Consider the following 10,000-nt stretch of genomic DNA (forward strand, 5'->3'; position numbering starts at 1 on the left):
AAGAGAGAGATCAGCAGTCTGATCCTCTCCTCCATCCCCTCCCCCTCATCCTCGCAGGCAGTCTGATCTTCCTCTCATCCCCTCACCCTCTCCTGCCAGGCAGTCTGATCTCATCCGTCCATCCCCCTCAACCTCTCCTCCAGCAGTCTGATCCTCTCCTCTAAGTGTCCTGTTCTTCTCTTGCTTCTTTCTCCTGTTGAATGTTGTCTCACCACAGTCCAGATGCAGATATGTCTCTCTCCACCTCCAACTCTCCAGGTCAGTTAAGGGGTGTTTGTTGTGCTGGACTGTTGTCTGGGTCTGTGCTGACTGGAGTGTAAATCCTGCTGTTCCAGCTCCACCTGCCTTTACCTCCAGCTTGGTAAATGTACCTTCGTTCAATGAGGAGTAGTACTCTGTGCTGGGAGGTTGACTTTCTACTTGCGGGTTGCTGCTCGTCTTTTGGGGTGTATAATGAAGAGGGTCTGGTCTGACCCGCTCGGGGTGGGGGTATGCTTTCTCAAGGGAGCGCTTCTCTGCTGGGCTAATTCCTGTGATTAGGTGAAAGTCCAGCTGAGACTGTTTGGGGTTTCCCTGTACTAATACTGTTCCAGAATTATAGAGATTTATATTAGCTTGACTCAGAGTCCCCTCGTTGTCTAGTATCCATCCTGAGGTTTCCACCACCTCGTTAACACCCCATCCTTGCCCTAGCCAGCTCGGGTAGTCCAACTCAGTATTCAGTCCTCATCAAGTAAAATATGTCCTTGTAATGTATTTTTCTTCGTGGCTTTTGAATATAAAATTAGCTTCAGACTAAACATTACTCACTCAGTTTTTTCTGGTTTGGAATGGCGTTTTCTGTTTGTTTGCCAGAGCATTTTGCCCATGTATAGCTCTCTCTCCCTCTTCCTCTCCTCTTCTCTCCTCATTCTCTCTCTCATCGGCTTTCTCTCTCATCCTCGCTCTCTCTCTCTCGCTCTCTTTCTCTCTCTCATCCTCTCCTCTCTCCTCTCTCTTCGCTCTCTCTTCTCTCTCCTCTCTCTCTCTCTCTCTCTCTTCTCTCTCTTCTCTTTCTCTCTCTCATCTCTCTCTCCTCTCTCTCTCTCGCTCTCCCTCGTCTCTCTCTCGCTCTTCTTCCGTCGCTCTCTGCTCTTCTCGCTCTTCTCTCGCTCTCTCCTGCTCTCTCGCTCTCTCGCTTCCTCTCGCTCTCCTCGCTTCTCTCTTCTCTTCTCTTTCGCTCTCTTGTCTCCTCTCTCTCTCGCTCTCCTGCTCTCTCTCTCCTTCCTCCTCCACGATGGAGCAAGGTGATCCCAGATGTGGTCCAGTTCTGTAAAGATGGACGAGAAAGAGTGAATTTTACGTGTGTGTATATACTCTGTATACAGCAGGGTGGAGTTGAATTGGAGCAGTTAATTCAAGGATGTTAACTTAATAAGTGTGGAGTGCGGGGTCTGTGTGGTGGAGTGGGGGTCTGTGTGTGGAGTGGGGGTCCTGTGTGCGTGGAGTGGGGGGCTGTGTGCGTGGAGTGGGGGGGCTGTGTGTGTGTGAGTGGGGGGCTGTGTGGAGTTGGGGGGCTGTGTGGCAGTGGGGGGTCTGTGTGCTGTGGAGTGTGGGGCTGTGTTGGAGGTGGGGGGCTGTCTGTGTGGGAGGTGGGGGGGCTGTGTGTGTGGAGTGGGGGGCCTGTGTGGAGTGGAGTGGGGGGCTGTGTGGAGTGGAGTGGGGGGCTGTTGTGGAGTGGGGGGCTGTGTGTGTGGAAGTGGGGGGCTGTGTGTGTGGAGTTGGGGGGCTGTGTGTGTGGAGGTGGGGGGCTGTGTGTGGAGTGGGAGCATGGGTGGGATGTGCTGTGTGGAGTGGGGCTGTGTGTTAGAGTGGGGGGGCCTGTGGTGTGTGGAGTTGCGGGGGCTGTGTGTGTGTGGAGGCTGGCGGGCCGTCTTGTGTGTGGTGGAGTGGGGGGCTGTGTCAGTGTGTGAGAGTGGGGGGCTATGTCTGTGGTGGGTGGGCTGGTGTGGGAGGTGGCGAGTGGGAGGCTTGTCCGTGTGGAGTGGGGCTGGTGGATGGTGGGGTGTGTGTGGAGTGGGGGGTGTGTGTGTGGAGTGGGGGCTGCTTGCTGGAGTGGTGGGGTGGCTGGTGATGTGTGTGTGTCAGGAGTGGGGGGCTTGTGTGTGAGTGGGGCTGTGGGTGTGTGGAGTGAAGGGGTGTGGGGTGATGGGGTGGCTGGTGGTACCGTCCGGAGTCTGGGAGGAGCCTGTGTGGAAGGTAGGGGGGTGCTGGTGGGACTGTGGTGGTCGCTTGTTGTGTCGGAGTGGGGGGCTGTCTGTAGGAGTGGGGTGCGGTGTGTGGAGTGGGGGCTGTGTGTGCTGTGGAGGGGGGCTGTGTGTGTGTGGACTGGGGGGCTGTGTGTGTGGATGTGTGTGGTGGCGCTGTGTGTGGTGAGTTGGCGGTGGTGTGGTGTGTCTCCGAGGTTGAGCAGTGTGTGCTGTGATGTTGTGTGTCGTACTGTGAGGTCAGAGTGCTGGCGTGTTGAGGGGGGCTGTGGTGTGGAGGGTTGGGCTGGGTGTTGTTGTGCGTGTCTGTGGTAGTTGGGGTCTGTGTGTGTGTGATGTGTGGGGCTTGTGTCGCTTGTGGTGGAGTGGGGGGCCTGTGTGCCTCGTGTGGGTTGGGTCTGTGTTGTGAGATGGGGGGCTGTGTGTGTGGAGTGGGGGGCTGTGTGCTCTGTGGGAGTGGGGGGCTGTGGTTGAGTGGGGGGCTGTCTGTGTGGAGTGGTGGGCTTGTGTGTGTGTGGAGTGGGGGGCTGTCTGTGGAGTGGGGTCTGTGGTGTGTGGGAGTGGGGGGGCTGTGTGTGTGTGGAGTGGGGGGCTGTGGTGTGTGGTGGAGTGGGGGTCGTGTGTGTGGAGTGGGGGCTGTGTTTGTGTGGAGTGGGGGGTCTGTGTGGTCTGTGGAGTGGGGCTGTCTGTGGAGTGGGGTCTGTGTGTGTGGAGTGGGGGGCTGTGTGTGGTGGAAGTGGGGGGCTTTGTGTGTGTGAAGTGGGGGCTGTGTGTGTGTGTGTGTGTGTGGTGGTGTGTGTGTGTTGTGTGTGTGTGTGTGTGTGTGTGTGTGTGTGTGTGTGTGTGTGTGTGTGTGTGTGTGGGAGTGGGGGGCTGTGTGTGGAGTGGGGGTTTGTGTGTGTGTGTGTTGTGTGTGTGTGTGTGTGTGTGTGGTGGTGTGTGTGTGTGTGTTGGTGTGAAGTGGGGTGGCTGTTGTGTGGTGTGTGTGCAGTGGGGGGCTGTGTGTGTGTGGATTCCTAAGTTCCCAATCCACTTGCTCCTATTTCCTATTCTCTAGCTCAATTGTTCCTATCCCCTAGTTCCTAGCTCCTATCTCTAGCTTCCTATCTCTTTATATCTATCCCCTAGCTTTCCTATTCCATGTTTCATAGTTCCTAGCTCTATCCCTTGCTCATAGTTCCTAGCTCCCTATCCGCTTTGCTCATAGTTTCTAGCTCCTATCCCCTAGCTCCTTTTATATCCTGTCCTCCTAATCCCCCTAGCCTCCTATTCTTCTAGCTCATAGTTTCTAGCTCCTATCCCCTTGCTCATAGTTTTCTAGCTCCTATCCCTAGCTCCTTTATATCCTGTTCTCCTATCCCTAGCTTCCTATTCTCTAGCTCATAGTTTCCTAGCTCCTATCCCCTTGCTCATAAGTTTTCTAGTTCTAGCTCCTATCTCCTTTATATCCTATATCATATCCCTAGCTCTCCTATCCCCTTGCTCATAGTTCCTAGCTCCTATCCCCTTGCTCATAGTTTCTAGCTCCTATCCCCTAGCTCTTTTATATCCTGTCTCCTAGCTCCTAGCTCCTATCCCCTTGCTCGTATTCTCTAGCTCATAGTTCCTAGCTCCTATCCCCTCGCTCATAGTTTCTAGTTCCTAGATCCTATTTTCTAGTTCCTAGCTCCTATCCCTTATTTCCTATCTCCTTTATATCCTATATCCTATCCCCTAGCTCTTATTCCCTTGCTCATAGTTTCTGGCTCCTAGATCCTAGTTCTTAGCTCCTATCCCCTAGCTCCTACCGCCTTTATATCGGATCTCAGGTCCCCTAGCTCTTATTCTCTAGCTCATAGTTCCTAGCTCCTATCCCCTTGCTCCTAGCTCCTATCCCCTAGTTCCTAGCTCCTATCCCCTAGCTCCTATACATCCTCGCTCCTACCGTGGTTCTTCCTTTAAAAGTTGCGACGTACTGCAGCACAGCTTGTAGGGTGCTGCAGAATTCTATGGCACGTTATTTAAGTGTCAACCATTGTTGCCAGAGCTCAACACTTTTAAAGGAAGAACCACTGTAGTCCCTATCCTCTAACTCTTATACATCCTACCTCCTAACTCCTAGCTCTTATACATCCTATCTCCTACCTCCTAGCTCTTATACAGCCTATCTCCTACCTCCTAGCTCTTATACATCCCAGCTGGCTCCTGGTTGTGTTGCTTCTCTCTGTCTCTCTATGCTGTCAATAGAGATGGTTTACAGCCGAAGGGAATTACTCTACAGTCGTTTGTTCCCTTGTGGACAACCATTGATTAACTTGTTCTCTCTCTATATATATGGAGACTACTCCTGACCAGAGCCCTTAGGCCTGTCCCCATAGCGATAAGCTGGCATGTGGAACTCACGTTGTCTCTCCTGATTCTGCACAACATGCCGAAGTGAAAAGGTCCAATATTGACAGACCGTGTTGTTAACAGACAGACCCTTCTCCCCCCTTTCTCCTCCAGCTCTGGACCCGTGTTCTGCCTACATCTCTCTGAATGAGCCTTGGTGTAATACAGAGTACCATCTGAAACACTCCTCTATAAACCGCTCTCCTCTCCTCTCCTCTCCTCTCTTCTTCTCCCCTCTTCTTCTCTCCCCACCTCTCCTCTTCTCTCCTCTCTCCCCACCTCTCCTCTCTCCTCTTCTCTCCTCTCCTCTTCTCTACTCTCTCCCCACCTCTCCTCAAGAGAGAATGTGGGGCTGTGTGTGTGTGGAGGCTGTGTGTGGTGGAGTGGGGGCTGTGTGGAGTGGGGGCTGTCCTGTGTGTTGGAGTGGTGGGCTGTGGTGTGTGTGGAGTGGGGGGCTGTCTGTGGAGTGGGTCTGTGTGTGTGGAGTGGGGGGCTGTGTGTGTGTGGGAGTGGGGGCATGTGTGTGTGTGGAGTGGGGGGGCTGTGTGTGTGGAGTGGGGGGGTGTGTGTGTGGAGTGGGGGGCTGTGTGTGTGGAGTGGGGGGCTGTGTGTGTGTGGAGTGGGGGGCTGTGTTTGAGTGGGGGGCTGTCTGGTGTGGAGTGGTGGGCTGTGTTGTGTGGAGTGGGGCTGTCTGTGGATGGGGGTCTGTGTGTGTGGAGTGGGGGCTGGTGTGTGTTGGGAAGTGGGGGCTGTGTGTGTGTGGAGTGGGGGTCTGTGTTGTGGAGTGGGGGGCTGTGTGTTGTGGAGTGGGGGGGCTGTGTGTCTGTGGGAGTGGGGGGCTGTGTTGAGTGGGGGGCTGTCTGTGTGGAGGTGGTGGGCTGTGGTGTGTGTGTGGAGTGGGGGGCTGTCTGTTGGAGTGGGGTCTGTGGTGTGATGGAGTGGGGGGGGCTGTGTGTGTGTGGAAGTGGGGGCTGTGTGTGTGTGGAGTGGGGGTTGTGTGTGTGGAGTGGGGGCTGTGTGTGTGTGGAGGTGGTGGGGCTGTGTGGCTGTGGAGTGGGGGACTGTCTGTGGCAGTGGGGTCCTGTGTGTGTGGAGTGGGGGGGCTGTGTGTGTGTGGAGTGGGGGGCTGTGTGTGTGGAGTGGGGGGCTGGTGTGTGTGTGTGTGTGTGTGTGTGTGTGTGTGTGTGTGTGTGTGTGTGTGTGTGTGTGTGTGTGTGTGTGTGTGTGTGTGTGTGGTGTGTGTGTGTGGGTGGGGGGCTGTGTGTGGAGTGGGGGTTGTGTGTGTGTGTGTGTGGTGTGTGTGTGTGTGTGTGTGATGGTGTGTGTGTGTGTGTTGTGGAAGTGGGGGCTGTTGTGTGGGTGTGTGAGTGGGGGGCTGTGTGTGTGTGGACCTAGTTCCAATCCACTTGCCCTATATCCTATTTCTAGCTCATTGTTCTGTTCCTATCCCCTAGTTCCTAGCTCTCCTAATCCTCTAGCTCCTATCTCCTTATATCTATCCCCTAGCTTCCTAATTCCATAGTTTCATAGTTCCTAAGCTCCTATCCCTCTTGCTCATAGTTCTCTAGCTCCTATCCCTTTGCTATAGTTTCTAGCTCCTAATTCCCCTAGCTTCCTTTTATATCCTGTCTCCTAATCCCCCTAGCCTCCTATTCTCTTAAGCTCATAGTTCCTAGCTCCTATCCCCTTGCTCATAGTTTCTAGCTCCTATCCCCTAGCTCTTTATATCCTGTTCTCCTATCCCTACTCCTATCTCTAGCTCATAGTTCCTAGCTCCTATCCCTTTGCTCATAGTTTCTAGTTCCTAGCTCCTACTCCTTTATATCCTATATCATATCCCTAGCTCTATCCCTGCTCCATAGTTCCTATCTCCTAGTCCCCTTGCTCATAGTTTTCCTAGCTCCTATCCCTTGCTCATAGTTTCTAGGCTCATCTATCCCTAGCTCTTTTTATCCTAGTCTCCCTAGCTCCTAGCTCCTATCCTCTTTGCTCGTTATTCTAGCTCATAGTTCCTAGCTCCTACCCTCTGCTCATAGTTTCTGTTCCTAGATCTATTTTCTAGTTCTCCTAGCTCCCTATCCTTATTCCCTATCCCTTTATATCATATATCCTATCCCTAGCTCTTATTCCCTCTCATAGTTTCTGGCTCCTAGATCTAGTTCTTAGCTCCTATCCCTAGCTCCTACCGCTTTATATCGATCTAGGTCCCCTAGCTCTTTATTCTCTAGCTCATAGTTTCTAGCTCCTATCCCCTTGCTCTAGCTCCTATCCCTAGTTCTAGCTCCTATCCCCTGCTCCTATACTCCTCTGCTCCTACCGTGGTTCTTCCTTTAAAAAGTTGCGACGTACATGCAGCACAGCTTGTAGGGTGCCTGCAGAATTCTATGGCACGTTATTTAAGTGTCAACCATTGTTGCCAGAGCTCAACACTTTTAAAAGGAAAGAACCACTGTAAGTCCTATCCTCTAACTCTTATACATCCTACTCCTAACTCCTAGCTCTTAATACATCCTATCTCCTACCTCCTAGCTTTTATACAGCCTATCTCCTACCTCCTAGCTTCTTATACATCCCAGCTGGCTCCTGGTTGTGTTGCTTCTCTCTGTCTCTCTATGCTGTCAATAGAAGATGGTTTACAGCCGAAGGGAATTACTCTAACAGTCGTTTGTTCCCTTGTGGACAACCATTTGATAACTTGTTCTCTCTCTATATATATGGAGACTACTCCTGACCAGAGCCCTTAGGCCTGTCCCCATAGCGATAAGCTGGCATGTGGAACTCACGTTGTCTCTCCTGATTCTGCACAACCATGCCGAAAGTGAAAAGGTCCAATATTGACAGACCGATGTTGTTAACAGAACAGACCCTTCTCCCCCTTTCTCCCTCAGCTCTGGAACCCGTGTTCTGCTACATCTCTCTGAATGAAGCCTTGGTGTAATACAGAGTACGCATCTGAAAACATCTCTAATAAACCCGCTCTCCTCTCTCTCCTCTCTCCTCTCTTCTTCTCCCCTCTTCTTCCTCTCCCACTCTTCCTCTTCTCTCCTCTCTCCCTCCACCTCTCCTCTCCCCTCTTCTCTCCCTCTCCTCTTCTCTACTCTCTCCCACCTCTCTCTTCTCTCCTCTCTCCTCTCCTCTTCTTCCTCTCTCCCACCTCTCCTCTTCTCCTCTCCTCTCTCCCCACTCTCCTCTTCTTCCTCTCCTCTCCTCCTCCCACCTCTCCTCTCCTCTCTCCCCACCTCTCCATTTCTCTCCTCTCTTCCCAACTTCTCCTCTCCCCACCTCATCTCTCCTCTCTCCCATCATCCTCTCTCACTCTCCTCTCCTATCTCCACCTCTCCTTTCTCACCTCTCTCCCCACCTCTCCTTCTCTTTCTCTCCTCTCCTCTTCTCCCCCTTCTTCCTCTTTCCTCCTCTTCCCCACCTCCTCTCTCCTCTCCCCTCCTTTCTCCTCCAGCTCTGGACCCGTGTTCTGCCTACATCTTCTCTGAATGAGCCTTGGCGTAATACAGAGGTACCATGTAAACCACTCATCTGGCAGTGTGCCCCCTGTGTGACAGCCGTGTGTCAGGGGAGTGGTACCGCTTCACAGGGATGGCTATGGAGACAGCCATGCCTACTTTCTGCATCGAAGAGAACCACTGTGGAACCCACGCCCCCATCTGGCCTCAACGGGAGCCACCCACAGGTTAGTAGACTAGAGGTAGAGAGGCGGACCAGCAGCCAGACGGTTGCTGGTTCAAACCCTGTGTGCGCGGGCGATACAAAAAAAAGGGAAACTAAACCTGCCAGCCTACCTGCCGTTGTGGCACTTTATGTTCTCTTGATCTAGTGGCTCCACTGCAATGACCTTCCAACAAATGAAACAGTAACGTATTCCCCTCCCCCTCTCCCCCTCTCCCGTAGCCCCGGATGGTATCAATGACCCTTCCTGTGTGTGCCAGCTTCATAAATAACTGTTGCCAGTGGAAATGCCCAGTGTTGATGTGAAGGCCTTGTACAGGAGGATACTACGTCTAACCGTCTGCCCAGACCTTCTGTCTGCCTTCCATGTCTACTGCGGACGTACGTGTGTCTGTCTGTCTGTCTGTCTGTCTGTCTGTCCTGTCTGTCTGTCTGTCTGTCTGTCTGTCTGTCTGTCTGTCTGTCTGCCTGTCTGTTCTGTCTGATCTGTCTGTCTGTCTGTCCTGTCTGTCTGTCTGTCTGTCTGTCTGTGAATTTAATTATGAATGTGGTAATGAATGTTGGTTATGAATGTGGTGTGAAATGTCTGGTTATGAATGTGGTGTGAAATGTCTGGTTTATGAAACGTGGTAATGAAATGTACGGTTTATGAATGTGGTAATGAAATGTACGGGTTTATGAATGTGGTATGAAATGTATGATTTAATGAACGTGGTAATGAAATGTATGGTTTATGAACAGTGGTAATGAAATGTTATGGTTTAATGAACGTGGTAATGAAATGTATGGTTTATGAATGTGGTATGAAATGTATGGTTTATGAACGTGGTAATGAAAATGTATGGTTTATGAATGTGGTATGAAATGTATGGTTTATGAACGTGGTATGAAATGTAATGGTTATGATGTGGTATGAAGTTCCTATGAAGGGACTGGAAGTAGCTGACATGTTTACCATGTTTATTTTGTTTCTCTGTGTAGATGTGATAGACCATTTGTTTTCTCTGTGTAGATGTGATAGACCATTTTGTTTCTCTGTGTAGATGTGGTAGACCATTTGTTTCTCTGTGTAGATGTGGTAGAACCATTTGTTTCCTCTGTGTAGATTGTGGTAGACCATTTGTTCTCTGTGTAAGATGTGGTAGACCATTTGTTTCTCTGTGTAGATGTGGTAGACCATTTGTTTCTCTGTGTAGATGTGGTAGACCATTTTGTTTCTGCTGTGTAGATGTTGGTAGACCATTTGTTCTCTGTGTAGATGTGGTAGAACATTTGTTTCTCTGTGTAGATGTGGTAGACCATTTGTTTCTCTGTGGTAGATGTGGTAGACCATTTGTTTCTCTGTGTAGATGTGGTAAGACCATTTGTTTCTCTGTGTAGATGTGATAGACCATTTGTTTCTCTGTGTAGATGTGGTAGACCATTTTGTTTCTCTGTGTAGATGTGATAGACCATTTGTTCTCTGTGTAGATGTGGTAGACCATTTGTTTCTCTTGTGTAGATGTGATAGACCAATTTGTTTCTCTGTGTAGATGTGATAGACCATTTGTTTCTCTGTGTAGATGTGGTAGACCCTACCTACCTTTACATGTTCTGTCTGTCCTGTAGATTTCTATGACATATGTGATGAGGTGGAGTGCAGTGGAACCTCAGTGTCCAGAGTCGGACTGCCGCTGTGCTACTGGAACGACCCTGGGACC

At 51.1% G+C, this 10,000-nt stretch overlaps 1 pseudogene; it reads left to right on the forward strand.

The window, feature by feature from the left end:
* Positions 1-4,684: 4,684 nt before the first annotated feature.
* Positions 4,685-10,000, forward strand: part of LOC112074121 (oncoprotein-induced transcript 3 protein-like) — a 24,508-nt pseudogene continuing 19,192 nt past the window's right edge.

The sequence above is a fragment of the Salvelinus sp. IW2-2015 genome, unplaced genomic scaffold (assembly GCF_002910315.2).
Source record: "Salvelinus sp. IW2-2015 unplaced genomic scaffold, ASM291031v2 Un_scaffold2502, whole genome shotgun sequence".
In the NCBI taxonomy this organism is placed as follows: domain Eukaryota; kingdom Metazoa; phylum Chordata; class Actinopteri; order Salmoniformes; family Salmonidae; genus Salvelinus; species Salvelinus sp. IW2-2015.